This window comes from Sus scrofa, chromosome 5, assembly GCF_000003025.6.
Source record: "Sus scrofa isolate TJ Tabasco breed Duroc chromosome 5, Sscrofa11.1, whole genome shotgun sequence".
NCBI classification, from domain to species: domain Eukaryota; kingdom Metazoa; phylum Chordata; class Mammalia; order Artiodactyla; family Suidae; genus Sus; species Sus scrofa.
This window is the reverse complement of record NC_010447.5, coordinates 94,809,833-94,833,111: the sequence shown is the minus strand read 5'-3', so window position 1 is coordinate 94,833,111 and position 23,279 is coordinate 94,809,833. Positions and strand designations below refer to the sequence as shown.

Genomic DNA, 23,279 nt, shown 5'->3' with positions numbered 1-23,279 from the left:
TCTTGGACTTATCAGTTACATTGTTTAGTCTATAAACTTACTAGTTGACATATGCATTGCTTATTATTTTTGGTAAGTTCAACTCCCATATATGTTTTTCATAAGAATACTTGTACATTATTTCAGATAGGGAACCAGGAATCTGCCACCCTGCATTATGTTATAAACCAATTACATGAAAAATAGTCATGTAAGATAGCGCAGAGATGGGTGTTAAGTATATCTACGTTAAAAAGATTTTTTTAAATTAGGATTAGAGATAATGCAGATAAAGCATCATATAGTTGTTTATATTTTATAGCACCTGATACAAATATTAGTATTATTAGAGGGAGAGGATCATTTAAAGCACATCGAAATTTGTAATCGAAAAGTTTGCCTTATAATTAGAATGAAATCAAAAAATCCAATGCCCTGGATAAAATAAATAAGCATTAAATATAAGAAAATCCTTCCTCAGAAAGAATCATACCTGGAAATAAATTGAACCAGAAATTCTATGCCAAAATACTGAGGAAGTACCTATCTTCTAGGCACTTCCTACTTGCTGGACACATTTCTAGTGAATCCTCTGACCATAGTCTATTTTTATCATTGCCTTTTTCTAGAAGCTCTTGTCTGTAAATACTAACCAGATGCAAGTCTATGTGGGCTCCGTCAGAGGAAAATCAGGATTCAAAATATGAAATTTCTTACTTGCTATAAAATTCTCATTTTCCAGGTGCAAAACTATTGAACTATACCGTCTCTAGCATGCATGTGAACATTCTTCTAAAATCTGTATAAAAGCACCTGACAATTTAAAATTTTCATGTTCCTTCTTTATTTTAGACACCAAATTCTCAGTGCTACTTCATTTCATATGTAAACTGTGAATAAAGTATAAAGATTCAGTCTCTGCACATTTATAAAACCGTATCACCTCTTTCCCTTTCTTATACTCACAATATTTCCAATCAGAGCAGTGTGATTACTCATGCAAAAATTCGCACCTGTGCCCATTTACAAAAATCATATGTTGGTATGTACTAAAAATCAGAATTTTCATGAGTTGTGCATGATATTTTTTCAAAACAAATGCAAACTGAGAGGCTGGGGGAAAAAAGTCCATTATTTACATGTAATGTTCTGTCAAAAAACCACAGACAATTTGGCTTTTTCTTATCCATTGCAGATACCGTTTTCAGGATGTGATGTTTTTGTTAAAGTTAAGATAGGAAAATAAAACCTATGTCCTCCACCAAGTCTATATTCTCTCATCAGTATTCTGAAGGGATTTTTTTTTCTCCTTGAAAAATCACTCTCACTTTTCACATTTTAACACCCAGTCATCAACTTTTCCATAAATGCAATCACACCAGGAACTTCTTCATCTGCATGTATCAAAAGGAAAATGTAAAAGATGTATATTTCATGACATAATAACAAATTTCATAATGGAATTCTTCATCCTTTGGAGATACTTTCTTTTCTCAGACAGATCCAATAGCTGGGTCATTCATAAGTGCAAGTTGGCAGCTTTTGTGTTTTATTTTGAGCTTCATTTCTTTGTCAAATTATCATTACTTCTATAACATCTATCTATCCAAAAGCTACCTTAGAAGATGTCTCTATTCTTCATTGATGCTATAGAAAAAGGTAATTTGCTCAGAAATTTACTTTCTTAAGCTGAACATTAGGAGACAAAGCAGACTTCTAAGTGGTTTAACATCTGGCCTAAAATAAAATTCTGGCCTAAAATAAAATTCCATTTTGAATAAATAAGGGCTTTATTTTTACATGAAGAATATAACCTCTAAAAATCTGCTGCTGCACCTAGAATCCTATAATCAGGACTGCAGTGTACAGTTGTGTAGCATGCACTTCATAAACATGAAGGGCCAGGTAGACCTGACAGACACACCAGATGCACTCCCTCTATGCCAGGACGTCACGAGATTATTTTAAGTATTTAAATTGTGCATCCTAAGGTCAACAGTCCAAAGCCTGATGCATAGAAAATGGTTTTACTTGTTTCCTTTACCACTGTAATGAATTAGCATGAATTTGGTGTCTTAAAGAAACAAATTTATTTTCTTATAGTTCTAGAGTTCAGAAATCCAAAATCAGTTTCATTGGACTAGAGTTAAGGTGTCAGCAAGGCTGATTTCCTCTGGAGGCTCTGAGAGGTGAATCCTTTCCCTTGCTTTCTCTGGCTCCTAATGCTCCATGCCTTCCATTCATTGACTCCTGATGCCTTCTTCCATCTTCAGAGCCAGTCACGTAGCATCTTCAAATCTCTTTGTTTCCATGGTCATATCACTTTCAGTTGCTCTGACAGCCTTCCTCTCTCTTATAAGGCCCTTGGGAATACATTAGACCCAGCCGGATAATCCAGGATAATCTTTCCATTTCAAGATTCTTAATCTCATTTGCAAAGTTCCTTTTTCCCATGTGAGATAACACATGCATCACAAATCCTAGGGATTAGGACAAGGACGTAATAAATTATAGCATATTTGTAGAATAAAAATGGAATTGTATTGTGGTGGTAGTAGTATTAGTAGTTGTAGTAGTATCAGCAGTTAGTAGTGGTAAACAAGTTATGGTTAACAACCATTTGTAAAACAACAACTTTTAAAATATATTACCTCTCTACGTCTTCTTGACCAGACTATAATTGGACAAAAATTGCCAAAGTTTAATTTCAACCCTTTGATTTTAGCACTTAGATGACTGGCATATGAATCCATCAAGTTTCTACATGATTTAATAAAGAGGTAATACAAATAGTGATAGATGCTTTCTTGAATTTTCTTTAAATCACTGGAGCCCAGTAAATCCTTGAAGTGATGTACAAAATGAGTGCATTTTTATGGGAAAGAGAAAGAGATTTTAAAAAATGGAAAGATAAAGATTACAATGTGTTACCCTAAGAGGTAGGTAATAGGATACATATAAGGAAAAGGAGTGGGAAGATGAAAAGTATATCCATCGAGTTCTTAAAATGTTCAGGCACAGTTTTAGTGCTTTGCTTATATTTGTTCTGTTAATAATCATAGCATTACTATACAGGTACTATTATTATCCCATTTTGCAGATAGAGAAACTGGAACATTGAGCTAATGGTGGTGGGCCTTATATTCCAAGTACCTTGGACTCAGAGCCTACATTTTTTTTTTTACATTTTATTAAAGTACAGTTGATTGACAATGTTGTGCCAATATCTGCTGTATAGCAAAGTGACCCAGTCATAAATATACATACATTTCTTTTCTCATATTATCATCCATTACGATCTATCCCAAGAGATTGACTGTAATGCTCTTTGCTATAGCTCATTACTTATCCATTCTAAACATAATAGTTTGCATCTACTAATCCCAAACCCTGAATCTATCCCACTCCCTTTGCAACCCCTCACCTTGGCACCCACAAGTCTGTTTCCTATGTCTGTAAATCTGTTTCTTTTTTGTAAATACATTCATTTGTGCCATATTTTGGATTCTACATAAAAGTGATATCAAATGGCATTATTTCATTCTTTTTTATGACCAAGTAGTATTCCATTGTGTATATATACCACATTTTCTTTATCCAGTTATCTGTCAATAGATATTTAGATTGTTTCCATGTCTTGGCTATTGTGAATAGTGCTGCTATGAACAAGGGGTACATGTATCTTTTTGAATTATGGTTTTGTCCAGACATATGCCCAGGAGTGGGATTGCTGTGTCATATGGTAGTTCTGTATTTAGTTTTCTGAAGTATTTCCATTACTGTTTTCCATAGTGGTTGTGACAATTTACGTTCCCACCCAACAGTGTAGGTGGGTTCCCTTTTCTCCACACCCTCTCCAGCATTTGTTATTTATAGATTTATTAATGATGGCCATTCTGAATGGTGTGAGGTAGTATCTCAACATAGTTTTGATTTGCATTTCTCTAATAATTAGTGATATGGAGCATTTTTTTTCATGTGCCTATTAGCCATCTGTATGTCTTCTTTGGAGAAATGTCCATTTAGGTCTTCCGCTCATTTTTTTGATTGGGTTATTTGTTTTTTTGGTGGTTGAGTTGTATGAGTTGTTTGTATATTTTGGACATTAAGCTTGTTGGTTGCATCATTTACAACAGAGCCTACATTCTTAACTATCAAATCAAATAGGAATCTGCAGTTTGTCAATGGATAGCATGCTCCTCTAAACTCCAGGTTGTAGGCTGCACTCAAAGAGAAGTTATTAATGCCTGAGGTAGTAGGAGAAGAAAGATATGGACCATTAATTTGCCAGTGTTGGCATTTCCTTTACCTTTTTTCTTTTTTTTTTTTTTTCGTGGCCACACCAGTGCATATAGTAGTTCCCTGACCAGGGATTGAATCCGAGCCTCAGATGCAGCATGAGCTACAAGTGTGGCAAACTGGATCCTTTAACCCAGTGTACTGGGCCAGGGATCAATCCAATGCTTCTGTAGTGACCTGAGCCACTGCAATAGGATTTTTAACCCACTAGTGGGAACTCCTCATTTATCTTTTTTAAATTTGAGAATGTCACCTTATCCCATTCATCTGAAATGGAAAAAGAGAGAGCAGAGGAGGGTGTATAAAAAATGAAATATACTAGTAAATATTGGTTTGCATATTTAGTTAAAATAACTTCTTTTTCTCATCTGAAAGTTAACACATGTGGTTCATAGAAAATTTGGAAAGCATAGAAATGTCCAAAATAAAAAACATAATAATCTGATTATCATTATCATTCTTTTTTAATGATAATTAAATAATTAAGATGTTTGATACCCTATTTATTTTTGATAATGTTATCATTTATAAAATTTTATTTATTTATTTATTATTTATTTAATTTCTGCCATGCAGTATGGGGCTAAGTTACCCATACATGTATACATAATTTTTCCTCCCATTGTTGTGTTGCAGTTAAGTATCTAGACATAGTCCTCAATGCTACACAGCAGGATCTCATTGTAAATCCATTCCAAGAGCAATAGTTAGCATCCGTTAACCTCAAGCTCCTGATCCTTCCCGTTCCCTCCCACTCCCCCTGGGCAGCCACAAGTCTATTCTCCAAGTCTATTATTTTCTTTTCTGTGGAAAGGTTCATTTGTGCCTTATAGTAGATTCCAGATATAAGTGATATCATATGGTATTTGTCTTTCTCTTCCTGACTTACTCAGTATGAGAGTCTCTAGTTCCATCCATATTGCTGCAAATGGCACTATGTTGTTCTTTTTTTATGGCTGAGTAGTATTCCATTGTGTATATATACCACATCTTCCTAATCCAATCATCTGTTGATGGACATTTAGGTGGTTTCCAGCTCTTGGCTATTGTGAACAGAGACATAATGAACATGCGGGTGCATGTGTCTTTTTTAAGGAGAGTTTTGTCTGGATATATGCCCAAGAGTGGGACTGCTGGGTAATATGGTAGTTCTACGTATACATATCTAAGGTACCTCCATACTGTTCTCCATAGTGGCTGTACCAGCTTACATTCTCACCAACAGTGCAGGAGGGTTCCCCTTTCTCCACACTCCCTCCAGTACTTGTTATTTGTGAACTTGTTAATGATGGCCATTCTGATGGGTGTGAGGTGGTATCTCATGGTAGTTTTGATTTGCATTTCTCTAATGATTAGGGATGTTGAGCATTTTTTCATGTGCTTGTTGACCATCTGTTTATCTTCCTTGGAGAAATATCTATTCAGGCCTTTTGCCCATTTTTCCATTGGGTGGTTGGCTTTTTTGCTGTCGAGTTGTATAAGTTGCCTGTATATCCTAGAGATTAAGCCCTTGTCAGTTGCATCATTTTAAACAATTTTCTCCCATTCTGTAAGCTGTCTTTTTGTTTTCTTTTTGGTTTTGTTTGCTGTGCAAAAGCTTGTCAGTTTGATTAAGTCCCATCGGTTTATTTTTGCTCTTATTTCTGTTGCCTTGGGAGAATGACCTGAGAAAATATTCATGAGGTTGATGTCAGAGAATGTTTTGCCTATGTTCACTTCCAGGAGTTTGATGGTGTCTTGTCTTATATTTAACTCTTTCAGCCATTTAAATAGGAATGTAATCGAAGGTAAGTGTTCAACAGTCCTTAAGCTTTGGAAATTTTGAGGATCACAATACTTTGAGAATCTGATAAAAGCTAGAAGAATATAGTATAATACAATATTTTGAATATAATTTCAGGAGGGTTCATTTGCAATCCCTCCCATATTCACATGCAGCTACAAATTAAAATTACCTCCTTCTGACTCTCCATGGCAATCTGGGATGTTGCCAACACTCAGTGCTATTATTTCAATAATGAAACAAATGGAATACCAGGAGGCCTTGTTTAAATAAGTTTTTCAATGTTTCCAAATATGTTCTTTGAGTAGAACATAGTTCTTAATAAATACGGATTTTTTTATGTCCTCAAATCTGTGAGAAATTTACAAGAAATGATGATCCTAAGAAGGTAGTAGTTCCATTCAGGGATTAAGATGGCGGAATAGAAGGACTGGAGCTCAACTTCTCTCCTAACAACAACAAAATTCCCAACTAAAGGCTGAGCAGTCTTCACCCAAATGGACCAGAAACCTTTAAAAAGATATCCTACTCCAGAAGAAAAAGAAGAGGCCACATCAAGAGGTAGGAGGGGCGATTTCACGATATAAAAACAACCCCATACCTCCTGGGTGGGAAGCCCCACAGACTGGAAACTAACTGGTTCACAGAGACTCACCTACAGAAAGTAGTACTTCCAATTTAAAGTTTACTTTTGATGATATCAACCATTTGTTTAAAATATTTTCTTATTTTACTGTGATTATCATTGCAGAAAAATGTAGAAAAGTGCAAATAAGGAAATATTACAAAAACTCCACAAATTAGTGATAAACTTTGTGTAGATAATTGTGATTTCTCTTTTTATTCATAAATGAGATTATATTATATAAAGGTAATCACAAATTCTTACATGGCAGACACTGTTTTGCACATTCTATACGTGTTAGCTAATTTTATTCTCCTGTCATATCAGTTAGCTTCTCTGCACAGAAAAAGAAGCAGAGAGACTTTAAATAATTTCCCTAGGGTCATCAGCTTGTGAGTTGTGGACTAGGATTTAAAGGCTACTTAATTCAAGAATCTGCTCTCTTGGAGTTGCTATCTTGGCTCCGTGGAAACGAATGTGACTTGCATCCATGAGGATACAGGTTCTATCCCTGGCCTTGCAGTGGGTTAGCAATCTGGCTGTTGCTGTGGCTGTGGAACTTCCATATGCCACAGGTGTGGCCCTAAAAACACCCAAAAAATAAAAAATAAATAAAATAAAATAGAATCAGCTCTCTTAAACACTAAACTATGTTGGTTTTTAAATCAGGGGACAGTAAGAGAACACAATGCTGTAGAAATCACATCAGGCCTTTTAAAAAGTAGTAGATAGTAAAATAACCCACAAGGCAGACAAGAGGCAGAAAATTGAAACAGTACCCTAGAAGGTTGGGAATCTCTGGAAAAAAAAAAAAATTCCTTTCATACAAAACACTGTAAATCAGCTATAATGGAAAAAAATAAAAATTATTATTAAAAAAATTCATTTCCGTGATTGATGCAGATGCTAGACTAAGAGAAGGGATAAAAAGTGACAGTTTTTAAGTGAACACCCATGTAGAAATGGCTTTGAATGGAAAAACTCAAGATGTCACATACAAAAAAATGGAAGAAAATAAAATGGTAGATTTAGAGGTAGCAGAAATAGCACAGAAGATAATATGAAAGCAATTCAAATATATGTGTTAAAGGAATGGGTAAATGAAATAATTTAATGGATATTTGGCTTATTTAATTCTCACAACAAATCCTTAGGATCAGTGCCAATTTTATTCACATTTATAGCAAATGTGGTAAGAGAAGTTACTAGATTTGCTCTAGTGTCTCAGATAGTTAGAGGTAGGACAAGGATTCAAATTCAGCTGCTACTTCAAGCCGAGCCTCTAACTTTCAAAATTTTACTTAATAATAAGCTAAGAACTATTTACATCAAATTATTACGAAATAAATTCAGCTTACTCATTAATAAAATCAGGAATTTGACTATGTCATATCCATCAAAATGACTCCTACTTTTCATCTATGAACCAAGGAATAAAAGCAAAACTAGGTTCTTGGTCACTTAAATTCAATGTTTCCGAAAGGAAAGACATCTAAATATTTAAAAATTTGGTTAACCTAATTTTTAAAAATAAATTTATTGGAGTAATGCAATCAAGAAAACAGTAGAATACTGGTCATCGTTGCTAGAACTTCTTATCAGGAACATAACTTCACTGGATTATGAAGGTCATTCTTGACTGTAGGACAATTTAATAAATTATAAGATCCTGAGATTCCTTAAAAGTGCACCAATCCCTTAGATTATTTTAGTCACTAACTCTAAGCCAAAATTTACTTTTGGCTTTGACTGTAAAGATTTTAGTTATTTTTTTTAGGATGTGTATAACATTTGTAGTTACATATATATAATTCTAAGTAAGAGCAAGTTTTTTTAATATTATTTTTAAAAATCTGCTGAGTTTTGTAATTACAGGAAAAAGATGTTTAAGTATGGGATACTACTGTTGTGACTTGATTTATCTGTCACCACAAATGAAAACATACATAGCTCTACCTATCATTATGTCCTAAACACTATTTTGTGTAGTTTCAATAACAAATTTGATTCTGTATTTTCATTCAATATTCTTCATCAAAAGCTGTTTAAATATTCAGCCAAACTGGAAGGCCATTTTTACTTGTATTAACTCTGGCTAATTTATATATAGACAGACAATGGAATTAACGAATTATAAATGAAACTACTGATTTCATTATGGGGGAAAATGCCTCTGCCTCAACTTAAGCTTTCTGAGGAATTTGAAAATGTGTTTGTTCCCTCTGTCAGCTCTGTGGATATAGAAAGAATTTTCAATTTCCACTATGGAACAAATGCAAACATTTATACTCATTTTATTTATCCAATTCATCACTGACAGAGGTAAGGACTTCTGGCATAAAAACACACCAGGAACATGAAAACCTGAAATGTTAGCGAATGTTTTTATTTCTGAATTCACTTGGATTTATAGCAATTATTCCTCAGGCAGATTCTCCCAAATGATTCGTGCAGGTCTTACTTTCTTAGTTTGTTATTTGTTTGTTTTTAGAAAAAAACAATGAATAGTTCATTTTTACTGGCTGCTTGAACAAAAATACCCGTGAATCTCTTCAGAGCTGGCACGGACTTGTGCCAGCACACAGACGTACCTCGTTTGGCCCTGTTGCTATCACGTCAAACATCTGCCCCCCCCCCCCCCGAGTCTCCACTTCCTTTTCTGGAAAGTGAGGAAGGTACCTCCAAGGTCCGCCACGAGAAAACCCTGTCTATGAAGACCACAGTGGGAAAGCATCAAGCCCCGGGAAGGGTGAGCAACAGCAGTTTCATTGACGTTGAGTCCTAAATCATGAGGCCTTCCTAAAATGAAAAATTTCTCCACATACTTCTAGGAAAGAGGCTATTCAGGTGTAGAGATTTCACCACACATATGGAAAAAAAAAAAAAAAAAAAGAAATTGCACAGGTTTGCCAAGCTAAAAGGAAGCAGGAGATAAGGACACTGGCTCTTATTTGCTGTCTGTCCATGAGCACAGTGAGTAATAACATATACATGAAAGAGCATGTTCTCAGCCTGTGTAGTGTTGACACCTAATAAAAGTACCCTTTTCTAAAGAAGAAATGCAAAACTACACGGCTAACACAGTGCTTTCACAAGACACACACGGACTAGCAGTGCACGTAACTTCTGTTTTCATTTTTTATCTACTTGACAGGCCTATAAAAGAATGAGATTTAACATCTGTATTTTTCAGCTTGTACACAGATGCGCACGTGTGTGTGTCCACACGCGCACACACATACCGAACAACTGTCAACTGCCAAACCTTCCAAGTTCAAAGTTCCCAGGCTCTGCAGAGGAACGAAGGATCTGCTTTGGCAGCAGGGGAAGTGAAAGTCTGATCTCCAACACTCAGTTTCCCTCCAGGCAGCAGCTAATACAACCAAAAACTGCACTGAATGTAGTAAAATAAAGATCACAAATCTAAGACGGTAAATGTTGTGGCTTTTGACTGACTCATTGAGTTAAAGAGAACATTTTCTAAAGGAAGTCTTCCAGACTCTTTAAAAACAAAAAGGAGATGCTTTCCTTTGCAGGTTAATTGGAGACTGCAGGGCTCACCAAAAAAAAAAAAAAAAAAAAAAAAAAAAAAAAAAAAAAAAGGATGTGGCTAGAAATGAAGCCAGTGTCATAGATGCACAAATACTCCTCCACGCCTTTCATTCTGAAACCTGCAGAAGTACACAAGGCTCCTTCAGGTGCCTCAGAACCCTCGCCTAGATCCGTCTTGAAATGCCCCTAATGCCATTTCTAAACAGCATATTGTAAAACCATTTTTCCTTTCTGCTCAGACATGCATCCTTTGCAGTAAAGCTTACTACAGTATAGCGACACTTCCATGTATATATATTTTTTCCAATTAGAGTCAAGTCCTAGCTGTGGGAATCTTAAAAGCAGTGGATTAAAAAGAAACATTAACTCACTAAAAGGAGTTTGAAGATGAACATAAGAAATTATTCAAACAGAATCTCCTCGGGCTATTTTTAGAACAAGTGCAAAAGAAAAGCTATAAAATGTAAAAATAACAGAAATTTCTTCAATAGGCCAAAACTATTTATGCAGAGATATATCACTGTAAAAAAATAAAGTCAAAGCTGCCATTCCACCAAATCTTTTAGCCAGCAACTTTTATGTGTCTGTTCCAAAATTTCAGAGGCCAAATATACAAAGAGCACAGCACAGTTCCAGATAAGACCCTCCTTTCTCACATGCTTTGAATCACACTGCAAAGCATTTCAGACAAAACCTATGAAATAACTGATCTCTTCCCTCAGAAAGGATTAGAAGATCAGAAAAACCTTAATTATCTCATTCCTTGATTTTCTCCATTGTTTTTACATAGATTTCCCATTTCAGGTCAACTTGGGGGAAGCATCACCTACAGGGAAGAAGGTTATGCAACCTTTGGGCAGCTTGACAGCTTGTCAAACATCTAGCTTGGGTTGCAAGACAGAAGGAGAACAACAAAGTTTCTCTGACATTCTCCATCCCGGGAGCTAAAGAAAGATGTAACTTTTTTCTATTGGGGTTGTTATTTCCCAGGGGACAGAAAACCTCTTCCAATGCATGGCATCTAAAATGCTTCCTAGAAACCATGCACAGAGCATCATTAAAAAAAAAAAAAATCAGTTTTTAAAGGAGATTTTTCATTAATTTCAGTTTGCTCTACTGAGTAAACCAGACTGTCCCCAGCTCTGTGAACTTTCTTTTGTGCAGCCTGCCTCTAACTGATAGAAATCTAAAGTCCAAGGTTTTACAAAATCATTTTCTTATTCCTTCCCTCCCCTCTCTTGACAGCTCTGATACCTTAAATACCTCCATGGCAAACATAATCAGTTGCAATGCAAAGAGAAAGGATCATTTATAGGTAAAGCTTGAAACATCTTATTTACCAGAAAACTGTTGAAAATACCCTCTTAGAGTAAAATAAGTCATTTAGAGTGGGGATAAATAGGAAAGTGGGGAGAAACTATAATCTATAGTAAATCAACTTGAAACACGACTCACATTCTACAAAGTGCTGCTATTTATACAAGTGATGAAAAGTACGAATGAACCTTTCCACAGAAAAGAAAATCATGGACTTGGAGAATAGACTTGTGGTTGCCAAGGGGGAAGGGGAAGGAGCTGGATGGATGGGGAGCTTGGGGTTAATAGATGCAGACTATTGCCTTTGGAATGGATGAGCAATGAGATCCTGCTGTGTAGCTCTGGGAGCTATGTCTGGTCATTTACGATGGAACATGTGAGAAAAAAGAATGCATACATGTATGTATTACTGGGTCACCATGCTGTACAGTAGAAAATGGACAGAACACTGTAAGCCGCCTATAATGGAAAAAATAAAAATAATTGTATTAAATAAATAAATAAATGAAACCAAAAAAAAGATAAAGAAAAGCAGGTGAAAACTGTGAAAACTGAAGAGCTGGAAAGAAATTATGTTAGGCTAAGTAACAAATAGAATGAAAGTAAGTAAAAAGTATGAATAGAAATGTAAAATGAACTTGACATTGTATCATGTTTTATTATGCACACCACTAGCAGATATGCTAGTGCGAATACATTGGTCTGATACGTTGATCACAATGTGAATAGCTGATTTAAAGACCTGCCATTCAATCCAAAAGATTGATTCTATTCTCTTTACTTAAACTGAACCCTAACTTCCTACGTACAAAGATTCAAGATCTAGTCACTAAAAATCTTCCAGGAAAATAGAAATTGTTACCATTGCTTTTTATTATTATTTTTTGGGGGCCGCCCAGTGACGTATGGAGTTTCTGGGCCAGGGATCAGCTTCGAGCCACAGTCGTAACTGCCCCAGCTGCAGCAACACCCGATCCTTAACCCACTGTGCCAGGTCAGGGATCAAACCTGTAACCCAGTGCTTCCAAGATGCTGTCAATCCCATTGCGCCGTAGTGGGAACTCCCTATTTCATTTCTTTTCTGCCCAATTGCCAGCCTGCCTTTTCTTAATACATGAGTTACCATAATTTTTGTTGTCATTTTCCTAAAATAGGAAAACATGTCCTAATGTTTCTAATTCCTATGAATATGCATGAGAAATCCAGGCCCATTCTGTGAATATAAACTCAAAGAATGTGTTGTGACAACGTCCTGTCTCATTGAGTATTTATACCTAAGAAACTCTTTCCAGAGGAGATCTTAAACTGCACAGATGCCCACCCCATGGTATTTTCAGATCATCTCTGGAAACGACAAATGCCTTTTACTCAATGGAAGTCAATGGCCTCACCCGTAAAAGTGAAAAGGAGACAATTAATAGGAGAGGCTTACCGAATATGATTTCGTTAATGATTGGAAAGCTTTCTCAAACACATAAAAGAGAAGGGGAAGGCTTCTCTAGAACGTCTGCGGTGTATTTTGCTCATCATCTTAATTGATTTTTCACTTCAAAAAGCAAATGTGCAAAGAAGACAAAAGCAGAGGGCTACACCTCCAACATTATGCACCATTAACCGAGCCCTTCTCCATTTTAATGTGCCTGTAACTGACTCTGCAGCCCCAGACAAGTACAAAGAGCACTGATTGTGAGTACAGGGTAGCTTTGACTCTTTGAAAAATGCATGCTCCCTCTGAGTCCTTGGGTTCAGAAAAAAAGCTTTTCCTGGGCACTTCTTTTCAGCTGTTATTGCAAAGAAACTTCTCACTGATGTCAGTAGGCCCTTCACTTCTCTGTGCATCAGAGCTAAACGAATGGTTAAGAAGTCAGAGTGTATTGTGCCCTTAAAGACACTGGAAACTTCTGAAAAGGGCAGAGCAACATCTTAATTGACAGCTTGATCTCTCTCTCCATGTTGAAATTATTTTTTGCAAGACGTAACATTACATAAAAATCTCCATAAACACAACACAGCAAACACCCTTGCTGTTTGAGGTTGGTCCTGAGATATATGCTATAAGACATTCTAGTATAATCATAGCACTTACTGACGTTTTTAAGGCTGCTTGTCAAATAAAATTTATGTTCAGATTATCAGTATATAAAAATCCTATTTTTGCTCACAGGATTGACAATGGCAGAAAGTAGAGCTTACTATTTTCAAAGAAAGTTCAATACTAGTTTAAATCAGAATGCAGCAGCCACTTTCATATTCCAAGTCTGTCGTTTAAAGGCGTGTGGGGCATGGGCTTTTGTATTCCATGCTTGTATTTCTCACATAGATTTTTTTCCCCCAACTTTCCTGTTGACAACTTGTCTTTTCTTTCTGTGTTTGCCTGGTCAGACTAAGAGTTTTTGTAAACTGATGATTTCAGCTCCCTTATTATTCCACATTCCACTGCTGCACTGTGCCAGTCAAGCATTATGATTTTTTTCACTCCAGCTGTGTTGAGCCACAAGTAGGTATGAAGCAATTGACCTTGTTGTTCCTTGGCTTGTATGATGCTTTACTACCCACTGTTTTGTGCCACTCACTTCACTTCACGCATCTTCTAAAGTCATGACCTCTGTAGGAGATATTACTCTCCAAGTAAGTTTTAGAAAAGCAAAACATTAACTACAATATAGCCAGAATCATGAACATATCAAAGAGAAGCAGATTTTTCTTATGTGAGATCGAGGGAACCAACACTGCTTGTATTCTAAAAGGAAAACTAAAAGGAACTTTAGGCCATTTGTAAAGCACTATTGTGGAGAGCTATTTGTAGCATTTTAAAATACGGATTTACTTGTTTGTTTGCTCATTTGTTTATTGTAGGTACAGTTAATGCTTTCTGTTTTAGTGACGCTTCTAATGAATAGTCACATGGTGGCAGTAGGATGGATTTCAAACATTCGAAAGAATTAGGAACAGACCTGATAAGTAAATAAAAACTATCATTGAATGCTGTCGTAATCCGCAGACTTGGAAATGGGCATTTTACTTTCAAACTAATGTACCCTTTACATCATTAGGAAAAGCTTCTGAAACTATAGCATTTGCGAAGGTAATAAAAGGCTTGTTAGTGGGGTTACAAACATCAATCAAATGTTAATACTGTTAATATTAGGAGGATGTCACTGAGAAAATCATAATTAATCTCTACAAATGTAGATATAATACACATTAATAGTAGATTTTTCTACTTACTGACAAACACATTTTTAGTTGACAATTTTTAGGGCAGAGTTTTACTATCCATCACTATTGATGAGTATGCGATAATAACCATCCATATAGAGACTATTTCCTTGCCTAACAGCATAAACAAGACATTCAATATCACTAAATATCACTAAAATATTAAATGTACCCATCAATGTTTAGCCAGGAAAAGAGAGTATTAAAACTGTTAATGGAGGGAGTTCCCATTGTGGCTCAGTGGAAACAAACCCTACTAGTATCCAGGAGAACGCGGGTTTGATCCCTGGCCCTGCTCTTTGGGTTAAGGATCTGGCATTACTGTGAGCTGAAGTGTAGGTCACAGACATGGCTCGGTTCTGGCTAAATCTGTGGTGTAGGCTGGCAGCTGCAGCTCCTATTCAACCCCTAGCCTGGGAACTTCCATATACCATGGGTGTGGCCCTAAAAAAAAATTATGGGGAAAAGGCACATCATTGCTGGAGAAGTCGAGGTGTGGAAGATGGGAGGTGGAAAAACAAAGAAAGTTACTCACCATCACAGCTTGTACACTGACTTGAGTGGGCAACACAGTGCTTGCAGAAAACTCTTCCAGCCGCGCATCCTCTTCTGGCAGCTGAAGTGGACTCCCAAAGGTAGAGTTCTTGGAGAGGTCTTTGGAAGCTGTCACCTCTGCTGAAAATGTACACTAGTTCGTGAGGCCATTGTTGTTTGACTTAGACTAGTAGCGAGTAATGACCGCTATGATACGGAAGCTGGAGATGGCCAGGCATCACTACATCTTTTCCTGACTGCAACAACTTTTGAAAGGAATGGATTCTGCTCTACTTTCTTCTCTCAGTCCCAGGAAAAATCCTCTTGTGGCCAAAGCTAACCTGAAACCAATAGAGAAAAGGAATCGTGGAAAATATTTTTTTTGAGCTTTAGACAGGAGTAGTAATAAGAAGTTGACAAAACACAACTCAGCACCGTACAACCTCTTGTCAACTTGGTAGCCACACATACATATTGTAATCATGTTTAACTCAGTAAAACAATAACAAAATCATTAGACTCCACCAAAATAATAGGCCTCTACTTGTAAAACAAAAATTACAGTAATTTTTCTCAAAGGGAAGGTACAAAACATCCTATAGTCTTTTTTCCACCTTTAATGTCAGTTGCTGTCCAAGCAGAACTCATTCTTCTCATATCATGTTCCCCATTCTTTTCTTTTGGGTAATCAACTTGAGTATTAGTTCTTCCCTAAGTGACTCTTAACTTTCCTTCAGTATCCTATACATAAATATAGAGCTTTAAAGTTAACTATTAGCAACTAATATTTTATTAGATGAGAGGGTAATACAAGAAAAGTAAAAAAAAATAAATAAATAAAAAGATTTTTAAGTGACTCTCAATTTCTTTACAAGTTCAAGTTTGGGTTAAAGATTCTTAGCTCTATTTTGTGCTAATTCAAGTTTGTTTGTTTTTTACTAGACTTAGAAGTCTTTATAGATAAAACTCAAATAAGAGGCTGTATGGGGAGGGGCACATCTGTTTCAGTAGTAGAGATATGAGAATTAATCAGTCAAAGCCAAGGATTCCTGAAATCAAACCATTCTATCTAACGGTACCACCCCTGTTGCCCATGTAATAACCACGTCTCCCATTTCACTGCAGGTTAACTGTTGCCCCTGGTTCCTGCCTCTCTGGGATTCCATTATCACACTGAATTTATTTATTTATTTATTTTATGTTAGCATTTTATTTTTCTAATGATTTCTATTTTTTCCATTTTATTTGGTTTACAGGGCTCTGTCAATTTGCTACTCTGTCATTAGCAAAGTGACCCAGTCACACATACATACATATATACATTCTTTTTCTCACATTATCCTCCATTGTTTTCCATCACGAGTGACCAGATATAGTTCCCAGTGCTACACAGCAGGATCTCACTGCTTATCCACTCCAAAGGCAATAGTCTGCATCTATTAACCCCAGACTATTGGGTTATTCCCAGTCCACCCGACTCCCTCTCCCTCTCCCCTCTCGGCAAACACAAGTCTGTTCTCCAAGTCCATGAGTTTCTTTTCTGTATCCCACTGAATTTAGAGTGCCTGTTTCAGTGGCAACTTCCCCCGCGGTCACTGCTGAACTACAGGTAGGTGTCACCACAGAGCTCTTCACGGATACCTGTGCTCTCCTGAATAATGTACTTGTCACAGTCCCTGTGCCCTCCTGGAAGACGCAGGACTGGATTTAAGAGTAGAGCAGGTCATACATATTAAATATATCCGAGCAGTCAATCTCTCTAAAATTTAGTATCTCTTTCTCTACCATATATCAAGGAAATTCTGGCACCTCCAACTTAATTTACCATAGTCCACCTTTGTGTCCAGAGTCCAGTCAACCCACCTAGGAAACTGCTAGATCTAGTCCAAGGTCCTCACATTGATTAGTTACATCCAGAATTTTTAGTTAATTGCGCTCATATTAATGGATTCATTCCATTCCAACATCATATTTTTCTACCTTTACCATATATTCTCATACATATTCTTCTTCAACTGCAAAATTCTTGCCATTATTTTTGTACATAAGAGAACCCTTAGCAATGACATTCTGTACCCTCCCGAAGCCCAGCAGGGATTAGGACTTGATATCATTGGAGGACAATTTTCAGCCTCCTATACCTACCAAATATTTATTTATTTACTTATAAGTGGTCATTCCTGATTATTGAGGCAAGAGTTGGTCTCCCCCTCCTTCTGCAAGAGTACACTAACTGAGGAGAGTTTTCAGAATTTAGACTGTCAGATTTGATTGTAATCTGCCTTTATGGCCCTAAACCCATATTCTGTTTTGTGTGTGTGTGTGTGTTATCTTTTTAGGGCCCCACCCGCAGCATATGGAGGTTCCCAGGCTAGGAATCAAATTGAGCTGTAGCTGCTGACCTATGCCACAGCCACAGCAGTGCCAGATGTGTGCTCTGTCTGCAACCTACACCACAGCTCATGGCTATGCCAGATCCTTAATCCACTGAGCAAGGCCAGAGATTGAACCTGCATCTCCATGGATGCTAGTCAGATTCATTTCCCATAAGCTATGATGGGAATTCCAAGTCCACATTCTGGATGTTACAATTCCCTGATTAATTCTCTAAATTTAACATGAGACCCTGTAAGTCTATAATTTTAATTTAAATGTATTTTAATGACCATGGGGACAAATCTGGGGTTTTGATTCTTGGTTGTTGTTGTTTTTTTAATATAAAAGGTATCCAAATTGGAAGAGAAGAGGCAAAATTGTCACTCTGTGCAGATGACATGATACTATATATAGAAAACCCTAAGGACTCAACCCAGAAACTACTTGAACTGATCAACAAATTCAGAAAAGTAACAGGATATAAGATTACCATTCAGAAATCAGTCACATTTCTGTTACTAACAAGAAAATATGAGAAAAGGAATACAAAAATATAATACCTTTTAAAATTGCACCCCCAAAAATAAAATACCTGGGAATTAACCTGACCAAGGAGTTGAAATACTTATATGCTAAGAACTATAAACCATTAATCAAGGAAATTAAAGAGGATTCAAAGAAATGGAAAGATATCCCATGCTCCTGGGTGGGAAAAATTAATATTGTAAAAATGGCCATACTACCCAAAACAATCTACAGATTCAATGCAATCCCTATCAAATTACCCATGACATTTTTCACAGAACTATAACAAACAATCCAAAAATGTATACGGAACCACAAAAGACCCAAAACTGCCAAAGCAATCCTGAGAAACAAAAACCAATCAGGAGGTGTAACTCTCCCAGACTTCAGGCAAAATTACAAAAAAGAATGTATACATGTATGTATAACTGGGTCACCTTGCTGTACAGTATAGAATTGACAGAACACTTAAAAAAAGTAAACATGCCAATCATTTTTATCATTCTCTTAATTTTTTTAAAAATTATTTCATACAGTCCCTGCCTGATCCTCAAATACATTAACTCCAAGAAAAAGTTAACTCAGCCCCATTAAATCTTGCAAAAAGGGGCAAAAGAGAGCTATCTTAACCACTTCTATTTAAAAGCAACACTTTTCCTAAGGGCTCAACTTTTCCCACTTACAAGCCTGAAGGAGGAACTGCAGAGATTTACCTTTGTGGTAGCCTATCTATAGCATTTTGTCTTTCAATTATTCTTGATTTATGCCAAAACTTATTAGTAAGAATGAAGAAAAAAAATGTGAACAGGTGGAAAAAATCAAATGGCAACAACTGGTTGTCTTGGGATAGAGTAGCCACAGTTGGCACAAATGTTATGCTTCCCTGTCCAATATTAGTTGAATATTATCATTCTGATGATCTAAGCTGAGGGAGAGAAAGCAAGTCTCTTTCCTGGTCTTCACTTTCTAAGGCTGAGACGTGTTATTAACTCTGCACACACAAGGGACACTTTCCTAATAGCGACCTTTTCATTCCACTATCTTTCTTCTTTGCTACTATGTATCGTCACTCTTGTCCCAGGATTTTTCTTATCCGCAGGAGGAGCTTAGCAAATGGAAAGTGTCACTAATACAGGAGTCAGTGATTTTCTCCGAAATTTTTTCAATTTCTTAAGTGCGAAGAAACAGACCCAGCTGTACTGAGTTTGTGATCTTAGCGCCTCCACGATCCTGAAAATACATTGCTGTTCACAGTCAAATCAAAGGATGGAAGGCAAGGTTTTACGAGCGACAAAAGTTTTGAGATGCTTTGAACATCAATTCTTTTTTCTTTCTCTCTTGCAGGCTATGATGAAAGTAACATCTTTGAAATCTTGAGGCATTAGTCCCTGTACCCTCTAATTTTTTCCCCTTTCTTCACCATGTCTGAGGCCTTGATCTCTGCCATCTGCTTATTCTCATACTGTGGTGCTCCACCTTTCATTTGTACCTGGGTCATCTTCTTTCCAGGTGTGCAGCCTCTCCATCTTACCTCTGAACTAAAAACTGCTTTTGAAAAACCATGAATCTACCAAGGGCTACAGGGAGGAAAGAAAAGTGAAGGGAAGTTCACTTAAAATAAACCACAGTATTTTTCAGATAAAGTTTAACAGAAGTCTTTTGGATTTTTTTTTTTTTCAGCAAACCTTTTAGAATACTTTATACAAGCTCTGGAGTTTTTGTTTCTAACAAGGTTGGTGTGATCAAATACCAACTGTTGTGCTTAAATAGAATACAGGGAATTTCAGACAAGAAGCTAAGATAATGATTTTAAATAGTTTAAGAATAATGGTTAATAGCACTGAAATGTCTTGGATTTTCTTTTTAGACAGCCTCTTTCATATCTGACTAAAGTAGGCAGGTGTTTTATGGAACAAACACAAGTATACTCTATAAGATCATTATTCCCACTCTAAAGATTCGAATATAGTCTACTTAAAGACTCCTAGATAGCAAGTGACACAGCATTTTCACAACCAGTTTAGATCTCTACAAGTTGTCAACAAATGTGTATTTAACTGAGATCTATTAAAATTAGGCAATTTTTGAAGTTCCTGTCGTGGCTCAGTGGTTAACAAATCTGACGAGGAACCATGAGGTTGCGGGTTCGATCCCTGGCCTCGCTCAGTGGGTTAAGAATCCAGCGTTGCCGTGAGCTGTGGTGTAGGTCACAGACGCAGCTCAGATCCTGTGTTGCTGTGGCTCTGGTGTAGGCTGGTGGCTATAGCTCCGATTAGAACCCTAGCCTGGGAACCTTCACATGCCGCAGATGTGGCCCTAGAAAAGACAAAAAGACAAAAAAAAAAAAAAAAAAAAAAAGGCAATTTTTCCAAACTATCATTTATTTCTTACAGAATGAAGACACACATGCTCTCAATTGAGGAGTTGTATATTCATTCATTTTTGCAAAAATATTAATTGAGAAACTAGTGCTAATGGTCACGTTGTTTGGTGTTAGGAATAAAAGATTAAATAAATAAGACAATAAATACGGCAGCAAAGATCATCAGTATTTTAAGCGAAGTGGTTAAGATACTACGATATTGCATGAAAAGTATCTCCTTCCACGCGGTGGCTGATTAGTGAAGCCTTAGAAGATATTTAAATAGAGTCCTGGAGGATTAGAAAAAATGAGTTATGAAAGGAAAAGGGGCAAGTATTTTAGGTAGAGGAAATTGTAATCAAAAAAGTCATTAGGCAGGCAACAGCTTGTTTGGTTCTGTTGATGGTTAGAGAACCAGTGTGGCTCTAGAGTAGTGGGTGAGAAGGAAAACAATTCAGTGAATTAGGAAAGGTGGTCAGGACTCCTGCAGGCATTTATGCACCATCTCAGAGAACAAGACGGGTGGGAGTAGGGCATTGGTGATCTTTTTCCAACAGGAGTTTTAATGATGTGGCAAAGAGCATAAACCAGAAAGATGTGTTCCAGTGCAAATTAGAAGTGAGGAAGTGGAGGCAGCATCTGTGTACAGACAGCTCTTTCTTTCAGAAAGTTTTGCTACAAAGCACCCACATGGGGAAAAACATACATATATATATGATCAAGTTCATAAAGATACATACAGAAGAACAATGTAACATAAAATACACTCAGTTAATTTATGTGTAGTAGAGTAGAATATACACTTAAAGAAAACTGGGTTTTATATTCAATTTTTAGTAATTAATATGGGGTTCACAGGCTTAAAACAAATTCTGTAAATAAGCTACTGGTATAGTAATAAAATTAAAAATATATAAAACGGAAGGAATATCAGATACCCATATTTTCTTAGACTTGCATGTCAAATTAATTGCCTAGGAAGATAAATGCTAAACAAGAAATAAATGTGGTCTCATGTCTGACATAAAATCTACTGCCTTGAGTAAGTTGCTGTAGGACTCAATTTTATAGTCTTTATGTTTTCAAAAATGTTATAATAAATTATATTTTCTTTATATAGTCTATAACCAAGACCCACCAAGTTTACTCAAGCTATATATCATCCCTGATATTTAAAGAAATGGAAAGATGGGCTTTGTGCTTGAATAGGAAAATTTGACATCATAAAGTTATAAATTCTAAGATAATTTACAAACTTACAATTTAATAAACATAGAGACAAATTTTTATCTGTTTTGTTTCTTTGTAACTTGATGGAACTGATTGTTGACTTCATGTACTCCTCCTCTACACTTTGCTATTCTTGGTAATAATAGTTTAAGCTTCTTAGCTACTTAGCTTTAGATTTGGAATCTTGTAGAGTCATCTTACCCCCCTATTTCATGTTCACGTGATAATATTTTAGAAGTCTTAGTTTTAGATAACCTTTGCTTTCATCTCTTCTCCATTGCCTGAACCACACCCTTTTCTGACATGGGCCCAGATTCTTCTGAGATGAATGATGTTAAGTAAGAGCTTCTCAAGCAGAAATGGTTACCTCTTCAATCATATAATCATGCTCCAGATTCAAAAAACATGTTTCCCTATACAGGCGTACAGTGGCTAACTGGTGGGGGTGGACAATTTAGAGATTCTGCTTTGGAAACTGAGTTGCTATTCTTTTGCTCGAATGAAATAAAAATGTAACAAAAACTATATCAAGCTAAGTTGCTATATCAATACACTGCTAACCTAAGTGATAAATGGCTGTTCACAGAGTCAGTTTATTTAGCAGAAATTGTTTTTTAATGCATAATACTCTCAATCAACAACTAAATAGAAAACTGTGACTACTTTTATTTCCAATGCGATGTTTTTATTTTGAATGCAACAGAACCAAGCCTATAAATCAAAACAACAGGGAGGATTTTTACAGAGAGTAAATTATTTCAATCAGGTTTTATTAAAACAAGCAAGGATATGTTATGGAATTGAATGCAAAATCCACATGAATATTTTAGGATTAGAGACTATAAAGATATTTCGCATTTATGGTTAGCCTCTTCGGGATCGATCTCCTCCCCAATATCCATGGATATTAATTTTCCCTCCTTCCTATTTGGTAAAGTTTGAAAAGCACTGGTCTAATATAACTGAACTATTCTTAAAGCTTTTTAATTAAATATTCAGAGAAGTTAGATTCATACAGCTTTAAGTATGTTAATAATGAAAGAAGTTTGACTAGAATGTCCAGATAATATAAGGACAGTATATTTAGAAGTAAAATCATTCAGAATCATATTGTTAGGTGGTTTTACACAGAATGCCTGAAATATTTCCAGACACACCAATATTTGTAAAACTCAATCCTAATATCGGAGAAGGAAGCTCCGATTAATTCCTACTAGGTCAACGGAACATTGATATTTTTCAGTTCTTACCAGGTAAGGATGCAAATATCTCAGGTTGACAAATTCTTTTTAAATTGATGATATTTGTAGCATAACAGCACAGGTTTTAGAGTTACGTACTTATACCTATGATCCTGCCATACTGTAGAAGTATGAAATTGGACAAGTTGTTTAACTTCTCTGAGATTTCGGTTATTCATCTTTAAAGCACAGATAATAACACCATTTTATGGTTCATCACAGAAACCCTGCAAGTGG

The 23,279-nt window shown here is 36.2% G+C and overlaps 1 long non-coding RNA gene across 2 annotated transcripts in view; it reads right to left on the bottom strand.

The window, feature by feature from the left end:
• LOC106507545 overlaps positions 1-23,279 on the bottom strand; it is a 185,199-nt gene that overhangs the window by 97,063 nt on the left and 64,857 nt on the right. The window contains exons 2-3 of one of the 2 annotated variants that reach the window (XR_001303592.2): positions 15,310-15,649; positions 2,055-2,459 (exon numbers count right to left, since the gene is read on the bottom strand). This is a non-coding gene — a long non-coding RNA (uncharacterized LOC106507545). Of the gene's footprint in view, positions 1-2,054; positions 2,460-15,309; positions 15,650-23,279 lie in introns of those variants that run through there. The other variant, XR_002344278.1, reaches the window with a different exon arrangement.